We start from the raw sequence: 21,481 nt of genomic DNA on the forward strand, positions 1-21,481 counted from the left end.
CAGGCCACATGACACTGGAGTCTGTGCTCTAAGCCATTATGACATACAATGCCTCCATAGTAGCCATAACAACCAAGAAATATAAATGGGGAGGAAATTTTCATTTACAATAGAAAAAAGTTACACTTAGAAAAAGCATAACAAGAAAGGCACAAGGCCCTAAATGATGAAAACTTAAAATCTTACAAAGTTGCATAACATAAAATCGGTACAAATGGAAAGACAGCATTTGGGTATGTATCATAAAATTTTTAATTCTCTCAAATATACATTTCATGCAATTTCAGTTGGTGACCCTAAAAGGTTCTTTTAATTGAATTAAAGGATTTCAAAGTAAATATAATATACTGAATACCTGAAAAGAGACAAGAAATTTAAGTTCAAAAAGTTTTTAAAAAATCAGACTTTCTTTACTAGATTATCAGAATATACTCTAAAGCCACTGTAATCAAATCAACATGGTATTTGAATAGGAATAGATAAAAGACCTCTAGAACAAAAAAGACAATCCAGAAACTGGCCCCAGGACTTATGAGAATTTAATATACTACAAAGATGGTATTTAAACTCAGAAGAAAAGGATAGATTAATCAATAAGATTGACACAATTAGTACTGTATCTAAAAGAATATATTTGGAAAAAATATTTGGAACAAAAATGGCAAAGGGTTAATATTTATATCATACAATAAGCTCTTATATATTGAGAAGACAGACAACCAATAGAAAAATGAGTGAAAAACAGGAATAGGCAATATATAAGAAAATAAACACAATCAGCAAATAAACACAATATTCAAACTCACTAGCAATCAGGAAAATTAAAATTAAGGTAAATATAATTAGGGATAGAGTGGAAGAGGGAGTCTCATGCATTGTTAGTAAAAATGTGAATTGTTAAAACCATTTTACTAAGTAAACTGTCAATATTTATTAAAATAAAAAATATATATGTTACCAGGGATAGGGTATGGGGATGTGGGTAGGGAAAGGGAAGTTAAGGCTTAAAATGCACAGAATTCCTATTTGGAATGATGTAAATATTCTGGTAATGGGGGATGGTGCTGATGGTGGCACAACATTGTGAACATAATTAAGAGCACTGAACCATGTATCTGAATGTGGTTAAAAGGGGAAACGTTAGGTTTAAAATAAAATTTTTTTTAAAATCCATGGAACTGCACAACATAAGCAATGAATCCTAAGTTAAACCATGGAATATAGGTAATAGCACAATTGTAAAAATATGCTTTCATCAATTTTAACAAATGTACCACATTAATACAAGATATTAATAATAAAATGGCTATGGGAATCCTGTATTCTATTCATGATTGTTCTGTAACTCTACAACTTCTCCAATAAAAACAAACAAAAAACAAAGCCAAGAAAAGGCAAGACAACCAAGAAAAATATATTATGTCCCTATTAAAATGAGATATTAAATTATGTTGTACACACATATATTATTTCTAAATAAAGATAGACTGATTCTGTTTTCAAATAGCAAAACTTAGCATTGTAACAAAGCATTTTAAAAATTACCTGTTGTTCTAGTCTGCTAGCTGTCAGAATGAGATATGCCAGAAATAGAACGGCTTTTAAAAAGGGGAATTTATTAAGCTGCAAGTTCACAGTTCTAAAGCTGTGAAAATGTCCAAATTAAAGCAAGAATATAAAAATGTCCAAACTAAGGCATCCAGGGACAAATACCAGCATTCAAGAAGGCCAATGACGTTCAGGGTGCTTCTCTCAACTGGAAAGGCACAAAACGAACATAGTGACATCTGCCAGCTTTCTCTTCTGGCTTCTTGTTTCATGAAGCTCCCCCAGGGGCATAACCTTCTTCAACCCCAATGGTCTCTGGCTGTGTGGACTGTGGGGGCTGTGTGAGAACCATGGGTTCTCATGGCTCTGAAGCTTTTTCCAAAATGTTTCCTCTTTTAAAGGATTCCAGAAACTAATCAAGACCCACCTGGAATGGGTGGAGTCACATCTCCCTCTAATCAAAGGTTAATACCCACAACTGAGAGCATCACATCCCCGTGGAGATAATCTAATTAAGTTTCCAACCTACAGTAGTGAATAGGGATTAAAAGATGGATCAGGATTAAAATATAGCTTTTCTAGGGTATATAATCTTTTCGAACCTGCACATCTATGAACAATAAATATTTATATTACCAAGTCTTCTAAAGGATAACAATAGTTCAGATTGTAGTCAATGAGATGGATATTTGTTTTATCAACATTTATACTTTTCTAAGTACCTGTTATCAAGACTTGTACATGACTCTTTGCAATGCTAACAAGGGTTTAAAGGTTGTTGCTTTTTTTTAAGGGTTTAAGAGTTGTTACTTTTTTGTTTAAAAATGTGAATACTGATAAAAATGTGTGTATATAAACATAAACAAAGTATGTTTACATACATGCACATATACACACACACACATATTTATATATATATATACACACACACACATATATACATGACCCTTGAGAATTGGGAGGAGGTGGACTTCTCCAAAATGTGCACAAGATGGGCTTCTGGGGATATAGCTGCTCTGTTTCTTGAACTGGGTGCTAGTTACATAGGTGTGTTCAGACTGTGCAATTCTGAGCTATAATCTTAGGATATGTGTACTTTTCGTGCATATATGTAAAGTATGGAGGGAGAGAGAGAATCTTAAAAAAGAAGGGAGGGAGGGAGGAAGGAAGGAAGGAAGGAAACATATTATTCAATCAAGCAACTCACTCATGGCTGATTCCTATAAATATATGCTACAATACATAGATTTATACTAAAATGTTTATGACTTTATTATTCATTATGGCAAAAAAAATCTGAAATTGAGAAATAAATTATGTAACATCCATACCAGGAAGTATATAGCCATTAAAAGAATCAATTAGTTATATCAGTTGACTTAAAAATACAAAAGTTTGTGTAAATATGGCATTTTTTAAAACAGTGACAAAACCTTTCCATTTGCATATACCAATATGTGGTACATATACACTGGCTTAGTTCAGGTTCCCTGAGAGCTAGGCACAGATGAAGGTTTACAATCAGAGTTTATTGGGGAGTGCTTTCAGGATCAACATCTGTAGGCGAGGTGAAGGAAGCAGGACTGGGCCAAGGAAGAAAGTGGGAGGGGATACAATGGGACTGGGCAAGGCAAACCCATGCCTGGAATGCACATCAAATCCAGTCAAGAAGAATTCCTGGACCTTCCAGGATACAAGGGTCCAGTGTTATCAACTTGCCACCATGTAACTGACTGTTCTCTTCAAATGATGGTGCTACTGGGGTCTCAGCATTTGGCCTCTTTGTTGGAAGGCTGAACATCCAGCAGAGACAAAGACTAGATGGGATATGGTGAGCAGACACACCAAGCTGTTGGAACGAGGCATGGCCTCTGCCCCAGCCCCATGGTTACTCCATTAAGGAGCCCAGAATCCAGCAAGAGAATAGGAGATGACAGAGGCTGACAGAGGTCAAGTGGCCAAGTAATTCTGTTAACATGGTTGCTTGATGCCTCCTCTGTGGTGAATGTCTTTTAGTGGGATATACTTCATATCCATTCCCATCTATATACCTTGTTCCAAGACTCCTTGTCCCTCATCTTCCAAACTTTCTTATTCCAGGTCCCTGACCAAACAGTCAAGTTATCCATTCCCCAGAGGTCCAAATGTTTTCTACCTCTTCATGTAAAGTAAATGATCAAGTACAGTGCCCAAAGCTTTACATATTGGATTTCCCCTGCAGTTGTGGACACAAAGGAGAAGTTCTTGAAGAAAATTAAAGTGCTACTCTAGTAAACATATGAATGGTAAGAAAGTGAAACAGCCTTACTGTTGATATGGAAAATGTTTTAGAGGCCTGGATAAAAAAAATCAAAGCAGACAGATCATTCCCTTAAACCAAAGCCTAATCCGTAGCAAGGCCCTAAATCTTTTCAAATCTATGAAGGCTAAGAGAGGTGGTTCAAAATAAAAGTTTGAAGGTAGTAAAGATTGGTTCATGACGTTTAAGGAAAGAAGCTGTCTCCATGACATAAAAGTGCAAGGTGAAGCAGCAAGTGCTGTTGTAGAAGCTGCACTAAGGTATCCAGAAGATCTAACTACAATAATTGATGAAGGTGGCTACACTAAACCAGATTTTCAATGTAGGCGAATAGCCTTCTATTGGAAGGAGATGCCATGTAGGACTTTCATAAGCTAGGGAAGAAAAGTCCATATCTGGATTCTATCAAGAGGCTGACCCTCTTGATAGGGCCCTTGAAAATTGATGCTAAATCTACTCTGTGTTCTATAAATGGAGCAACAAAGCCTCGATGACAGCACATCTTTTTACAACATGTTTTACTAGAATACTTTTAAGGCCACTGTTGAGATGTATTTATTCAGAAATAAAGAATCCTTTCAAAATTTATTGCTCGTTGACAATGCATCTGAGTCATCCAAGAGCTTTGATGGAGATGTACAACAAGATGAATATTGTTTTCATTCCTGCTAACACAATATCCATTCACAGCCCATAGATCAAGGGCTTTTATACATTTTGTAATACATTTTGTAATATACATTTTGTAATATAGCTGGCATAGATAGTGACTCCTCTGAAGGATCTGGGCAAAATAAATTGAAAACCTTCTGGAAAGGATTTATCATTCCAGATGCCATTAAGAACATTCATAATTTGTGGGAGGAGGTTAAAATATCAAAATTAACAGTAATTTGGAAGTTTATTCTAACCCTCATGAATAATTTTGAGGAGTTCAAGATTTCACCGGTGAAAGTGACTGCTGATGTGACAGAAATAGCAGAACTAGAATTAGAACTTTAACAAATGAGGAGTTGCTTTTTATGGATGAGCAAATAAAGCAGTTTCTTGAGATAAAATCTACTCCTGGTAAAGATGCTGGGAACACTGCTGAAATGACAGCAAAAGATTTAGAATATAACATCAACTTAGTTGGTAAAGCAGTCACAGGAGTTGAGAGGATTGATTCCAATTCTGAAGGACTATGGTGAGTAAAATGCTATTAAGCATTGCATGCTACAGAGCAACTTTTGTGAAGAAAGTCAACTGATGGGAAGACTTCATTGTCTTATTTCAAGAACTTGTCACAGCCACCCCAACCTTCAGCAACACCACCCTGACCAGTCAGCAGCCATCGACACCAAGGCAAGATCTTGATGATTATGACTCACTGAAGGTTCAGATGATGACTAGCATTTTTTAGAAATAACGTAATTTTTAATTGCAGTAGGAATGCACATTATTTTTTTAGATATAATGCTATTGCACACTTAATAAACTAGAACATAAACATAAGTTTTATATGCATTAGGAAACCAAAAAAATTGTACGGCTCACTTAATTGTGGTATTTGCTTTATTGCAATGGTCTGGAACTGAACTCACAATGTCTGAGATATGCTTGTATTCTTCTTTTCCCTTCATGTATAATTTATCAGGATAAATAGCCATAGGTCCCTCTGGAGGAAAGAGGGGGGAATAATTACCTCAGTCACCTGCCATGGTGCTTGCTGCAAGGTCTTTCCTCTTGGGAACCTGGCCTGTTCTCCAGTCAGGTCTGAAATCACTCATTATTGTGCCTACCTTACTTCTGGACAGTTAAGCACCACTACCTGGCCTCTATTTCAGGATTCTATCACCCCAACTGCTAACAGGGACCATCTCCTACCATCAACCATACCCCACAGAGAATTCCACCACCACTGGGATTCTCAGTAAAGCTGAAATCTTCACTGAGCAGAAGATTCTTTGGAAGCAGAGCATTCTTCATTGCTTTGGTAAATGGAGTGTCTTCTTGTTATCTGCTGAGTTTTCCAGTCTCACACATTAGCCACTCTAGTATGTCCACCTCTGAGGTTTTTCATCCCTTCTTCCACCATCTGCCACAGCAGTACTAACATTCCTACTTCACTTCGTGTGAATCACCTCCTCTAAGGTACCAGGAGCCATTCTAGCAGCATGTTCGCACTATCTGTTGGGTTCCTTCTCAGGGTGTTAAATATGGGAACACTCCCTTTAGAGTGTTCGCATATCAATAAACTCTCCCTTACCCAACCCTTGGTTCCCTACCCCTTGATTCAGCACACTCAAAATTCAATCCCATAAATTCTCCCAGGTCCTTCTTGTACATGCTGGCTATGTTCTGCAGCTCCTTTGGGGGTAAAGGATCTTTCTTCTCTGTACTAGTAAACTTACATACTCAGCTAGAAATTCACCACTCATTGCCCTCTTGTAGTCCTGGAGCTGAATCCTGTAAACATTTCCCCTTTGACACCTGGCACAATGTTAAAACTTTGTCAGTAGAGGGTGCTAGAAGGGCACTGCAAGAGGAAGGGATTCTCTAAGTCAACTCAGCAGGTGATCTGATTGTTCTCCTCACCACATGGGACATGACGCCCAGCAGTGTAAATCTTCCTGGCAACAGGGGACAGAAATCTCAGAATGAGCTGGAACCCGCATCAAGGGATTGAGAAAGCCTTCTTGACCAAAAGAGGGAAGATAGAAATGAGACAAAATAAGGTTTCAGTGCTGAGGGATTTCAAACAGTGATGAGAGGTTATCCTGGGGGTTATTCTTATACATTATACAGATATCCCTTTTTAGTTTATGGTGTATTGGAGTGGCTAGAGGGAAGTACCTGAAACTGTAAGGCTATATTCCAGTAGCTTTGATTCTTGAAGATGATTATATAACAATATAGCTTTTACAATTTGACTGTGTGATTGTGAAAACCTTGTGGTTGACGCTTCCTTTATCCAGGGTACAGACAGATAAGCACAAGAATAAGAACAAAAAATAAATAATGGGGGGGGGGTAAGGTGTTAAAAAAAATTGGGGGTACATTGAAACACTAGTGGTCAATGAGAGGGAGGGGTAAGGGGTATAGGATGTATGTCTTTTTTTCTTTTTCCTTTTTTTAGATACAAATGTTCTAGAAATGATCATGGCAATGAACATACAACTATGTGATGGATACTGTGAGGCACTGATTATACACTTTGGAGGGACTGTATGTTATGTGGAAATATCTCAATAATTTAAAAAAGGGGGGGGGGGCAGGCGTCTCTTTCTGGTTCTTGTGCTTACATCTCTTCCTGCTTCTGCAGCTCTTGGCCAGCATGCTATGACACCCAGTGGCGCTCATTCCTAGAGTTTCAGCAGCAACCACAAAGGCAGCTTCCTGCCTAGTTCTGAAGGTGCTCCAGCTGGCTTACCAAGTTCCAGCAGCTCTCCATGGGCAGCTTCCCCTGAGTTCCACAGGCACCCAGCCAGCTTCTAAAGGAATTCAGCAATACCCAAGATGCTGTCAGTGGTTTTCCTGCTTGCCAGACTCAGTCTATGGAATCTCAGCTAATTTCTTGGCCTTCCAGTGGACTATATCCACAGCTTTTCCAACAAGGCATTCATCTCAGTTTTGGGGAGAATGCCTGTTCCACAACTGTTCTTTCCTTCAGCACTGTACTTCAGCCTTAGGTGTGGTGTTTGCTCCCTGTATCTGCTATGCCTCTGTTCTTTAGAGTTCTCTTTACTCCTTGGTAGCTAATTCCATTATTTATTTTAAACTGTACTTGTTCAAATTACTATATGGTTTCTGTCCTTTGACTGGACTATGTCTTCTATATCTTCTTAGGAGGCCCAGGATCACAGCCAGGTTATACGGTGACTTAAGGGCCAGGAGGAAGAAGGTGGCTGATCCTGAGGAAGCATGTTATTGTTCAAGACGTAAGCCTCCGCACTGTATTCAAGTAATGGGATAGTGTAGGCCTTTAATAAGAGGCCTGGGCCACTGCTGCAGGTCCAGAGGGTTCAGAGTATCTGGAACTAAAGACTTGCATTCATTGACCCAGATGTCCCATTCTGCATGTCAAGGTCTGGTTCCCTTTTCTGATCAAGAAACCTTGAGAAGGCAGATCTGCCAAGGCTGAGAATTCAGTTTTTCTGGGGTTCTGCAATTCTTGGTATTAAATCCTGAGCCTGGGGCTGCCAGTTATTAGTCTCTTTATAGCTGTCAAGGAGGTGCTCCATCTTTCACATTTAGCCTTTAATTGCTTATTAATCACCCTCAGCCTTTGTTTCTTTTCAAAGGTTCTACTAGAGAACATTATGCTGAGTGAGACTAGCCAAAAACTAAAGGACAAATACTGTATGTTCCCACTGATGTGAACCGACATTAGAGAATAATCTTGGAATATGCCTCTCCTTTTCTTCTTAATCCATGCTAACAACTTAGTAAGTACCCTTTATAATTTTTGTCCATATTTTTCCCTGGTTATAAGTATAGAGAATAATCTTGGAATATGCCTCTCCTTTTCTTCTTAATCCATGCTAACAACTTAGTAAGTACCCTTTATAATTTTTGTCCATATTTTTCCCAACAGAGACCATCAGGAGATAGAAATAGAGTAAGATAATGGATAATTGGAGCTGAAGGGATACAGACTGTGCAACAGGACTGGATACAAAAACTCAGAAATGGACAGCACAATAATACCTAATTGTAATGTAATTATGTTAAAACACTGAATGAAGCTGCATCTGAGGTATAGTTTTTTTTATTTTTATTTTTTTCTCTCTATTATCATTTTATTTCTTTTTCTGTTGTCTTTCTATTTCTTTTTCTGAATCGATGCAAATGTACTAAGAAATGATGAATATGCATCTATGTGATATTAAGAATTACTGATTGTATATGTAGAATGGAATGACTTCTAAATGTTGTGTTAATTTTTTTTAATTAATAAAAAAAAAAAAGGTTCTACTGTCCTCAGTAACAGCAACCCAATTCCACTGTCTTCCATTATTCTGTTACTTTCACATCGCTGTCATTCAGCTGTCCCAGCCTGTGCAGCTGCTTCTACTCGTATGCCAGGCCAGTCCACCTTTGGTGAAGCTTTAATTGCACTCCCAGACTATCAGCATTTCACCTATAACTTGTGATGAAGTCATGGTTACCACACTGCCTGAATGAGCCAACTCCAAATGCCCATGTTTACTCTCAGACCACTCAAGGCACCAATGGCAGCAGATCATATTTCCCGAGAAGGAGACAAAGACCTATGCAGGAAGTTTACCAGGGAGTGCTCCTGGGGCTCAGAAGGACTGGGCTGAGAGGGAGCTGAAATGTGATGCAGCTGCAACAAAGGTCTCAGCCAATCCCAGTGGAAGAAGGGTGGTCTGGTGGGCAGAGCACAGCCTCATACACACATACACACATACACACACACACACACCTCACATGCTTGCAAGCTATACTTATAACCAGGGAAAAATATGGACAAAAATTATAAAGGGTACTTATTAAGTTGTTAGCATGGATTATGAAGAAAAGGAGAGGCACAAACAAAGAGAAAAAGGCTGAACTAAGAAAACAACATGTATATGAATCATTTCACAATTTTATATAAAATGATTTATATGTGTGCATAAATATGTAAAAGAAACCTTAAGAAAATGTGGAATTATGGACTTTCTTTCAAACAAAAATAAAGTATCATGAGAGTCCCAAAAATGTTGAAAATGTCTACAACATACATAACAAAGGATTAAAGTCCTTCATATGAATATTATATATAAGTACAAATCAGTAAGAGCCGAATTCACAGATCCACCGATAGTTATTCCCTGCAACTGTTCTTGCTCCAGTTAAGAACAGAAGTCTCAGTCAGTATCCCAACATGGCTGGGGTGGGGAGAGGGGAGAGGCCTCACCAACAGGTAAGGAGAAATATATTTTAAAAGTCACCTAATCAACAGTGAATTAAAAAGTATTTGCAAAGTCCCGTTCGGAAAATGATGAGAAAGGGGGAAAATTCAACTTTCCCATTTGGAAAACCGATATTCTCACAAGCAGTGGGGACAACCAAATCAATAGGACGAGCCCTCAATCTTGGGGTTTGTTCATATGAAACTTAATTCTGCAAAGGATAGGCTAAGCCTACTTAAAATAAGGCCTTAAATTACCCCCCAGAAAACCTCTACTATTGCTCAGATGTGGTCTCTCTCAGCCAAAATGACAAGCAAACTCACTGCCCTACCCATCTCTATGTGGAACATGACTTCCAGGGGTGTGAACCTTCCTGGAAACATGATACAGAAATCCTATAGTGAGCTGGGACTCAGCATCAAGGGATTGAGAAAACATTGCCAACCAAAAGGGGGAAGAGAGAAATGAGAAAAAATAAAGTGTTAGTGGCTCAGAGATTTCAGAGTCGAGAGGTTATCCTGGAGGTTATTCTTATGCATTATATAGATATCACCTTTTTAGTTAAAATATAATGGAGAGGCTGGAGGGAACTGCCTGAAAATGTTGAGCTGTGTTTCAGTAGCCATGTTTCTAGAAGATGATTGTATAATGATAAAGCTTTCACAATGTGACTGTGATTGTGAAAACCTTGCGTCTGATGCTTTTATCTACCTTATCAACAGACGAGTAAAACATATGGATTAAAAAAAAAATAAACAGGGGAACAAATGTTAAAATAAATTTAGTATATTGAAATGCTGGTGATTGGTGAGGGGGAGGGGGCATGGTATATACAAATATTTTTCTTTTTTCTTTGTATTTCTTTTTCTGGATTGATGCAAATGTTCTGAGAGGTGATCGTGGTGATGAATATACAACTACTTGATATTAATGTGAGTTATTGTTTATATACAAGAATGGAATGATCATATGATAAAAATGTTTGTGTTTGTATGTTATCTTTAAAAAAAAAAATTTTAAGTCACCTAATCAGAAATCACTTCGCCTTTCCAAACCTCTTGCTGCAAAAGGTAGTAAGCCCTAGCCTGACTGAAATTCTCTTATTCAGGATAGTTTGTATCAAATCTTTCTTCCCTCAGGACTAGAATCCCTAACTCCCATTGTAGAGACATACATAGGCTGAATTCCAGTCTTCTCTGAAATGTATGAGTCGTAAAAACCAGGCTAAAGTCATAAAAGATCCAACAATACAATGGCTTAAAGAAGAAAAGGGAAGTTTATTGCCCTCTCATGTTTGGAAGTGGTCCTAGTCAGTGGTGTGTGGCTGTTTCATGAAATTATTTAGGAATCTGTTCCTTCCAGCTTGTTCTTCCACAATCTTCTAGGACACAGCTATCATCCACAAGGCTGGAAAGGAGTCATTTCAGGTTCCAACTGGTGGGAAGGAGAAAAATTACAGAGGAAGTCTTCCAACCTGGCCTAGAATGGCCCACACCACTTGAGCTCACATTCCATTGACAAGAATCTGACCATCTACAGTAAGACTGAAAGATGCAGTCTAATCATATATGTAACGGAAGAATGGATTCTTGTGTGGTGGACAACTAGTAGTCTCTGACAAAAGGTCTTTGGAGCAATAGGTCTTTGGAGCAATATAAAATGCCCAAGATGTCCTCATCTTGGTTACCAGAAATGTCAAGATGATGGTTACCTTGCAACAGGGAGAAAGTTGTAATTGAGAAGAAAATGTTTTGGAGTGCTGGCACTGTAACTAGCAGCTAAATCAATGTTCTTCATTTCATTAAACTGTTTTTTTGCATTGTTAATGTGGTTTTTTTTTTTTTTTAACACAAAAGGGTTTTTAAAATTCTATGCGTTATTATAGGAAGACATATCAGGAAAAGAAGATAACACTCTAATCTTTACTGGATTTCTATTTTAAGACAGAAAATGAGAATGCAAAGTGACATGTACCAGTTATATTGTTTGGCTTTAATTAGTGTTTGCAAAACCAAATATTTGTGGTTTATTTCGATTAATTTTGTATTCAATTTTTTTTTTTTGCTTTCAAAATATTTTTTAATTAGAGAACTTGTAGGTTTACAGAACAATCATGCATAAAATACAGGATTCCTACGTCCTGCCCGATTAGTAACAACTTGTATTGGTATGGAACATTTGTTGGAATTGATGAAAGCACTTTTTTATAATTATGCAATTAACTGTAGTACATGGTTTAACTTCGAGTTCATTGTTTGTTAGTGCAGTTTCATGGATTTTTAAAAATTGTTCTTCTATTGCCATATATACAACCTAACATTTCACCTTTTAACAACATTCAGATATACATTTCAGTGTTGTTAACTATGTTTACAATGTTGTGCTACCATCACAAGCATTCATAACCAAAATATTTCCATCTCTTCAATTAGAAACTCTGTACATTTTAAACCATAACTCCCTATGCCCTATCCCTATTCTAGAACACATGTTCTAGAATTTGACTCTATGAGTTCGTTTATTCTACTTATTTCTCATCAGTGAGACCATACAATGTTTGTCCTTTTGTGTCTGGCTTATTTCAATCAGCATGATGTCTTCAGATTTCATTTATGCTGTTGCATGTATCAGAGCATCATTACTTTTTCTTTTTTATTTGCATGGGCAGGCACTGGGAACTGAACCCAGGTCTCCGGCATGGCAGGTGAGAATGCTGCCTTCTGAGCCACCATGGCCCACGCAGAACATTATTACTCTTTGTGACTGAATAATATTCCATCGTATGAATGGCTACTATAAAAAAACCAACAGAAAATTATAAGTGTTGGAGAGGTTGCCAAGAAATAGGAATACTCAATCATTGCTGGAAGCCATGTAAAATGGTGCAGCCACTGTGGAAGACAGTTTGGCAGTTCCTCAGAAAGTTGAGTGGAGAATTACCATATGACCTGGCAATCCCACTTCTAGGTATGAACCGAAAAGAATTGAAAGCAGGGACTCGAAGAAACATCGAAGTTTTTAATCAAGTATAAATAAATTGGTACAAAATAGCAAAAAAAAAAAAAAAAACTGTAGCCAAATCTAAAGATTTGTGTTCCAAAAACCAGTTCAAAAATTTAATAATAGACAATAATAACAATTTCTGAACACAGAAAATTATTTTATGAGATTCTAGAGCATGTTGATTATAGCACTTGATATATAAAATTTGGATGATACAGATTCCTGCAAAAGCCAATACATCCTCTGTTAAAAGAATAGATAAAATCAAGTATTTAAGCCTGTACAATAATATTTTTTTTATTAATTAAAAAAAAATTAACAACATTTAGAAATCATTACATTCTACATATGCAATCAGTGATTCTTAATATCATCACATAGATGTATGATCATCATTTCTTAGTACATTTCCATCGATTTAGAAAAAGAAATAGCAAGACAACAGAAAAAGAAATAAAATGATAATATAGAGAAAAAAATAAAAATAAAAAATACAAAAAATATATAAAAACAAAACAAAACAAAATAAAAACTATAGCTCAGATGCAGCTTTATTCAGTGTTTTAACATAATTACATTACAATTAGGAAGTATTGTGCTGTCCATTTTTGAGTTTTTGTATCCAGTCCTGTTGCACAGTCTGTATCCCTTCAGCTCCAATTACCCATTATCTTACCCTATTTCTAACTCCTGATGGTCTCTGTTACCAATGACATATTCCAAGTTTATTCTAGAATGTTCGTTCACATCAATGGGACCGTACAGTATTTGTCCTTTAGTTTTTGGCTAGTCTCACTCAGCATAATGTTTTCTAGGTCCATCCATGTTATTACATGCTTCATAAGTTTATTCTGTCTTAAAGCTGCATAATATTCCATCGTATGTATATACCACAGTTTGCTTAGCCACTCGTCTGTTGATGGACATTTTGGCTGTTTCCATCTCTTTGCAATTGTAAATAACGCTGCTATAAACATTGGTGTGCAAATGTCCGTTTGTGTCTTTGCCCTTAAGTCCTTTGAGTAGATACTTAGCAATGGTATTGCTGGGTCGTATGGCAATTCTATATTCAGTTTTTTGAGGAACCGCCCAACTGCCTTCCACAGTGGTTGCACCATTTGACATTCCCACCAACAGTGGAAAAGTGTGCCTCTTTCACCGCATCCTCTCCAGCACTTGTCATTTTCTGTTTTGTTGATAATGGCCATTCTGGTGGGTGTGAGATGATACCTCATTGTGGTTTTGATTTGCATTTCTCTAATGGCCAGGGACATTGAGTATCTCTTCATGTGCCTTTCGGCCATTTGCATTTCCTCTTCTGAGAGGTGTCTGTTCAAGTCTTTTTCCCATTTTGTAATTGGGTTGGCTGTCTTTTTGTTGTTGAGTTGAACAATCTCTTTATAAATTCTGGATACTAGACCTTTATCTGATATGTCGTTTCCAAATATTGTCTCCCATTGTGTAGGCTGTGTTTCTACTTTTTTGATGAAGTTCTTTGATGTACAAAAGTGTTTAATTTTGAGGAGCTCCCATTTATTTATTTCTTTCTTCAGTGCTCTTGCTTTAGGTTTAAGGTCCATAAAACCGCCTCCAATTTAAGATTCATAAGATATCTTCCTACCCTTTCCTCTGTTTTATGGTCTTAGACCTAATGTATAGATCTTTGATCCATTTTGAGTTAACTTTTGTATAGGGTGTGAGATACGGGTCTTCTTTCATTCTTTTGCATATGGATATCCAGTTCTCTAGGCACCATTTATTGAAGAGACTGTTCTATCACAGGCGAGTTGGCTTGACTGCCTTATCAAAGATCAAATGTCCATAGATGAGAGGGTCTATATCTGAGCACTCTATTTGATTCCATTGGTCAATATATCTATCTTTATGCCAGTACCATGCTGCTTTGACCACTGTGGCTTCATAATATGCCTTAAAGTCAGGCAGCGTGAAACCTCCAGCTTCGTTTTTATTCCTCAAGATACTTTGAGCAATTCGGGGCACCCTGTCATTCCAGATAAATTTGCTTATTGGTTTTTCTATTTCCGAAAAATAAGTTGTTGGGATTTTGATTGGTATTGCATTGAATCTGTTAATTAATTTAGGTAGAATTGACATCTTAACTATATTTAGCCTTCCAATCCATGAACACGGTATGCCCTTCCATCTATTTAGGTCTTCTGTGATTTCTTTTAACAGTTTTTTGTAGTTTTCTTTGTATAGGTCTTTTGTCTCTTTAGTTAAATTTATTCCTAAGTATTTTATTCTTTTAGTTGCAATTGTAAATGGAATTCGTTTCTTGATTTCCCTCTCAGCTTGTTCATTGCTAGTGTATAGAAACACTACAGATTTTTGAATGTTGATCTTGTAACCTGCTACTTTGCTGTACTCATTTATTAGTTCTAGTAGTTTTGTTGTGGATTTTTCCGGGTTTTCGACGTATAGTATCATATCGTCTGCAAACAGTGATAGTTTTACTTCTTCCTTTCCTATTTTGATGCCTTGTATTTCTTTTTCTTGTCTAATTGCTCTGGCTAGAACCTCCACTACGATGTTGAATAATAGTGGTGATAATGGACATCCTTGTTTGGTCCTGATCTTAAGGGGAAAGTTTTCAATTTTTCCCCATTGAGGATGATATTAGCTGTGGGTTTTTCATATATTCCCTCTATCATTTTAAGGAAGTTCCCTTGTATTCCTATCCTTTGAAGTGTTTTCAACAGGAAAGGATGTTGAATCTTGTCAAATGCCTTCTCTGCATCAATTGAGATGATCATGTGATTTTACTGCTTTAATTTGTTGATACGGTGTATTACATTAACTGATTTTCTTATGTTGAACCATCCTTGCATACCTGGGATGAATCCTACTTGGTCATGATGTATAATTCTTTTAATGTGTTGCTGGATTCGATTTGCTAGAATTTTGTTGAGGATTTTTGCATCTATATTCATTAGAGAGATTGGTCTGTTGTTTTCTTTTTTTGTAATATCTTTGCCTGGTTTTGGTATGAGGGTGATGTTGGCTTCATAGAATGAATTAGGTAGTTTTCCCTCCACTTCGATTTTTTTGAAGAGTTTGAGCAGAGTTGGTACTAATTCTTTCTGGAATGTTTGGTAGAATTCACACGTGAAGCCGTCTGGTCCTGGACTTCTCTTTTTGGGAAGCTTCTGAACGACTGATTCAATTTCTTTACTTGTGATTGGTTTGTTGAGGTCATCTATTTCTTCTTGAGTCAAAGTTGGTTGGTCAAGCCTTTCTAGGAACTTGTCCATTTCATCTACATTGTTGTATTTATTAGCATAAAGTTGTTCATAGTATCCTGTTATTACCTCCTTTATTTCTGTGAGGTCAGTGGTTATGTCTCCTCTTCCATTTCTGATCTTATTTATTTGCGTCCTCTCTCTTCTTGTTTTTGTCAATCTTGCTAAGGGCCCATCAATCTTGTTGATCTTCTCACAGAACCAACTTCTGGTCTTATTGATTTTCTCTATTGTTTTCATGTTCTCAATTTCATTTATTTCTGCTCTAATCTTTGTTATTTCTTTCCTTTTGCTTGCTTTGGGGTTAGTTTGCTGTTCTTTTTCCAGTTCTTCCAAGTGGACAGTTAATTCCCGAATTTTTGCCCTTTCTTCTTTTCTGATATAGGCATTTAGGGCAATAAATTTCCCTCTTAGCACTGCCTTTGCTGTGTCCCATAGGTTTTGATATGTTGTGTTTTCATTTTCATTCGCCTCGAGATATTTACTAATTTCTCTTCTAATTTCTTCCTTGACCCACTCCTTGTTTAAGAGTGTGTTGTTGAGCCTCCACGTATTTGTGAATTTTCTGGCACTCTGCCTATTATTGATTTCCAACTTCATTCCTTTATGGTCCGAGAAAGTGTTGTGTAAGATTTCAATCTTTTTAAATTTGTTAAGACTTGCTTTGTGACCCAGCATATGGTCTATCTTTGAGAATGATCCATGAGCACTTGAGAAAAAGGTGTGTCCTGCTGTTGTGGGTTGTAATGTCCTATAAATGTCTGTTAAGTCTAGCTCATTTATTGTAATATTCAGATTCTCTATTTCTTTATTGATCCTCTGTCTAGATGTTCTGTCCATTGATGAAAGTGGCGAACTGAAGTCTCCAACTATTATGGTAGATGTGTCTATTTCCCTTTTCAGTAATTGCATTGTATTCCTCACGTATTTTGGGGCATTCTGATTCGGTGCGTAAATATTTATGATTGTTATGTCTTCTTGTTTAATTGTTCCTTTTATTAGTATATAGTGTCCTTCTTTGTCTCTTTTAACTGTTTTACATTTGAAGTCTAATTTGTTGGATATTAGTATAGCCACTCCTGCTCTTTTCTGGTTGTTATTTGCATGAAATATCTTTTCCCAACCTTTCACTTTCAGCCTATGTTTATATTTGGGTCTAAGATGTGTTTCCTGTAGATAGCATATAGAAGGATCCTGTTTTTTAATCCATTCTGACATTCTATGTCTTTTGATTGGGGAATTCAGTCCATTAACATTTAGTGTTATTACTGTTTGGGTAATACTTTCCTCTACCATTTTGCCTTTTGTATTATATATATCGTATCTGATTTTCCTTCTTTCTACACTCTTCTCCATACCTCTCTCTTCTGTCTTTTCGTATCTGACTCTAGTGCTCCCTTTAGTATTTCTTGCAGATCTGGTCTCTTGGTCACAAATTCTCTCAGTGACTTTTTGTCTATAAATGTTTTAATTTCTCCCTCATTTTTGAAGGACAATTTTGCTGGATATAGAAGTATTCGTTGGCAGTTTTTCTCTTTTAGTAATTTAAATATATCATCCCACTGTCTTCTAGCTTCCATGGTTTCTGCTGAGAAATCTACGCATAGTCTTATTGGGTTTCCCTTGTATGTGATGGATTGGTTTTCTCTCGCTGCTTTCAAGATCCTCTCTTTCTCTTTGACCTCTGACATTCTAACTAGTAAGTATCTTGGAGAACCCCTATTTGGATCTATTCTCTTTGGGGTGTGCTGCAATTCTTGGATCTGTAATTTTAGGTCTTTCATAAGAGTTGGGAAATTTTCAGTGACAATTTCTTCCATTAGTTTTTCTCCTCCTTTTCCCTTTTCTTCTCCTACTGGGACACCCACAACACGTATATTTGTGTGCTTCATATTATCATTCAATTCCGAGCCCCTGCTCAAATTTTTCCATTCTTTTCCCTATAGTTTCTGTTTCTTTTTGGATTTCAGATGTTCCATCCTCCAGATCACTAATTCTAACCTCTGTCTCTTTATATCTACCATTGTAGGTTTCTATTGTTTTTTTCATCTCTTCTAATGTATCTTTCATTTCCATAAGTTCTGTGATTTGTTTTTTCAGACTTTCCATTTCTCCTTTTTGTTTATCCCATGCCTTCTTCATGTCCTCCCTCAATTTACTGATTTAGTTTTTGAAGAGGGTTTCCATTTCTGTACGTATATTCAGAATTAGTTGTCTCAGCTCCTGTTATCTCATTTGAGCTATTGGTTTGTTCCTTTGACTGGGCCATATCTTCAATTTTCCTGGTGTGATTTGTTATTTTTTGCAGTGTCTGGGCATTTAATCGGATTTCCCTGAGTGTGGAACCCAGCGGGTTGAAAGACTTTCCTGTGAAGTCTCTGGGCTCTGTGGTGTTTGTCTGTCTGTGGGTCCCACCAGCAAAAGATGTTGTGGCTCCTTTAACTTTTGAAGACTCTTGCTGCTGGGTGTGTGGTGGAGACAGAGGAAAGGTTGTAGGTTGGTTTTAATGGCTTCAAATTGTGAAGTCCTGGGATCTGAATTCCTTGAGAGAGGGATTCCACCTGTGTTGCGTTTCACCCCTCCCGCGGGGAAGGTTCAGGTGGTAGAGAGCCCTGAAAGCAGCCTGTTTCTGCGTTTGGGGCTGTTGCAACCTGTGTAATCCCAGCGCTGAGCCCAGAGGCAACCAAGCCTCTGTAGAAACAGCCGCTGAGGGCTCTGTTTTGTCCCCTTTTCTCTTTTTCAGTTAGCCCAATAGGCGACTTCCGCCTCGATCAGTTTCGTCTGTGCTGAGGGCCTATTTTTAGTAGTCAGAAGTTGTTCATTGATGCCACTATTGGTGTTAGGTTGGGCTCAGTCTCTACTACTGTTAGAAACTCTTTCCTTTCCCTCCAGGAAGTCGCCTGTAGGGGAGGGGCACCGGCCACTGCGGCTTGGGGAACTGCTGATCCAAGGCTCCCAGCCGGCCCGGGAAGCCGCATGTGTGGGAGGGGCTCCGGTCGCTGGCCGCTGCGGCTTGGGGAACCGCTGAAACGAGGCTCCCAGCCGGCCCAGGAAGCCATGTGTGTGGGAGGGGCGCTGCGGCTTGGGGAACCGCCGATCCGAAGTTCCCCACCAGCCCGGGAAGGAGGGAGGGAGGGGCTCCGGCCACCAGCCACCGCGGCCCAGGGAAGCATGCGTCGCTCGGGGACCTCACCGCAGTGGAGTCTCCCAGCTGATCCAGCCGTCCCAGACTGGGGTACACTGTGTGTTTGGGCTCCGTCGCGCCTCCAGGAGCTGTTCTGTACTGATTCTAGTTATCTAGTAGTTGTTCTGGAGAAGGTACTAAGACGCGTACACCCTACCAAGCCGCCATCTTCTCCGGAAGTCTGTCTTCAATTTTGATATTCATTTGATGAGTTGTTTTTTTTATTTTTAACTTTTTTATCGTATACTATAACATATATACAAAGCAAAGAAATAAAAAAGCAATAGTTTTCAAGGCACTCGTCAAGAAGTAGTTACACGATAGATTCCAGAGTCTGTCATGGGCTACCATACAATCCTGTCGTATTTTTCATTGTAGCTGCTTCAGAATATAGGAGGCTAGAAGGCTTAAATATTTTTTCATTATCACAACTGACTTCTTTTCCTTCTTTGTGAAAAATTATATACAAAAAGATATAAATTTCAAAGCACAGCACCACAATTAGTTGTACAACATATTTCAGAGTTTGACGTGTTACAATTCTACAATTTTAGGTTTTTACTTCTAGGTTCTCTAAAATACAGGAGACTAAAAGAGATATCAATTTAATGATTCAGCATTCATATTCATTTGCTAAATCCTATCTTCTCTGTGTAACTCCACCACCTTTGATCTTTCCATCCCCCTCTTTAGGGGTGTTTGGGCTATGGCAGTACTAAATTTTTCATATTTGGAAGGGTCCGTCACTAGTATAGGATAGGGAGATGGGACTATTCACTGTTTTGGAGAGCCTGGGCCCTCTAGGTTTCAGGACTTATCTGGACCAGGAACCCGTTTGGAGGTTGTAGGTTTCTGGAAAGTTATTCTAGTGCATGGAACCCTTGTGGAATTTTATCTATTGCCTTAAGTGTTCTTTAGGATTGGCTGGAATGATCCTGGTTGGGGGCTAGCAGGTTATGACAGGTAGCAAGGTCTAACTGAAGTTTGCATAAGAGCAACCTCCAGAGAAGGCTCTCGACTTGAATTCTCCCTGCCACTGATACTTTATTAATTACACTTTTCCCCTTTTTGATCAGGATGGTATTGTTTATCCCAGAGTGCCAGGTTTGGAGTTATCCCTGGGAGTCATCCCCCATGTCACCAGGGAGACTTTCACCCCAGGGTGTCATGTCCCACATAGTGGGGAGGGCAATGGTTTTATTTGCAGAGTTGTACTTAGAGAGACCAAAGCCACATCTGAGCAACAAAAGAGGTCCCCCAGAAGTCACTCTTAGGCATGCCTATAAATAGTCTAAGCTTCTCTGCTCCCTACATAAGCTTCACAAGAGTAAGCCTCCTGATCGAGGACATGGCCTATTGACTTGGGTGTCCTTAAAGTTTGACACAGTTTGATATGAGTTTTATTTACAGTATTTTACTTATAAGAAGGAAGATCTGATTCAATGAAAGCTAAGTATGTGGCAAGAAATCAAGTAGGTCTCAAGTTTAGCATTAACCATATATAATCCACCAGCAATCCAATTTGTATGTGATTATGTTACATAAAACTGCAAGGGAGTTTTATGCTAGGGAGACTATCTCTTGCTCATTTTGAAAAGATGGAGAGGACCATCTGGAAAGGAGGTTAAGGGCAGCTTCCCACAGATAGTCTGCAAGAAATGAACTCATACCAAGAACCTGTAAGAAACTGAATGCTGCCAACAGCCATGTGAGCTTGGGAGCAAGCCCTTCTCACGTGAGCCTCAGCTGAAGCTCCTAGTTAACTATGTGGCTGTGGCTGCGGCTTTGCCTGACCCACAGAAGCTATGTTCCTTTAAGCAACCAAGTTTGTAGTAATATTGTTACAGGGCAATAGATACTACAAAACCCTTAAGAAAACTCCACTCTTTTTCCAAATAAAAGGATACCTTACAGAAAAATAGTAACATAACTTTTCCCATTTTCCTTTCAATTTTTAAACAAAGCGGGACTTTAACAGGATATTTCAGGAGCATGAGTTTACATAAGATAGATTGAATGCCATGACTTTTTCTCAAGAGACTCAGACTACCAGAGGTTTTCCATTATTAATATCAGTTTTTGAAGGTACATTCTACTCTGTCAAGGGCCCTTGCTTTTATTTTAGAATCAGGTTTGATTCCTGGCCCATGCATTTCCCATGCACAAAATAAAAAATTAAAAAAATCAACAAATGGTACTACAATAAACGGACAGTCACATGGAAAAAGAATGATACATGACCTCCACCATAAAACACACAGAAAAAAAAAAAGAATTTTATCTTACA

General features: G+C 38.0%; 1 protein-coding gene and 1 long non-coding RNA gene across 3 annotated transcripts in view; one reads left to right on the plus strand and one right to left on the minus strand.

Moving 5' to 3' along the window:
* POLN (DNA polymerase nu) overlaps positions 1 to 21,481 on the minus strand; it is a 300,052-nt gene that overhangs the window by 240,042 nt on the left and 38,529 nt on the right. The gene's annotated exons all lie outside the window — the stretch shown is intronic.
* LOC143662953 (uncharacterized) lies at positions 83 to 8,713 on the plus strand. Its single transcript, XR_013165680.1, has 3 exons — positions 83 to 233; positions 8,131 to 8,274; positions 8,424 to 8,713. It is a non-coding gene; the product is annotated as an uncharacterized LOC143662953 (long non-coding RNA).

The sequence above is a fragment of the Tamandua tetradactyla genome, chromosome 19 (genome assembly GCF_023851605.1).
Source record: "Tamandua tetradactyla isolate mTamTet1 chromosome 19, mTamTet1.pri, whole genome shotgun sequence".
In the NCBI taxonomy this organism is placed as follows: Eukaryota; Metazoa; Chordata; class Mammalia; order Pilosa; family Myrmecophagidae; genus Tamandua; species Tamandua tetradactyla.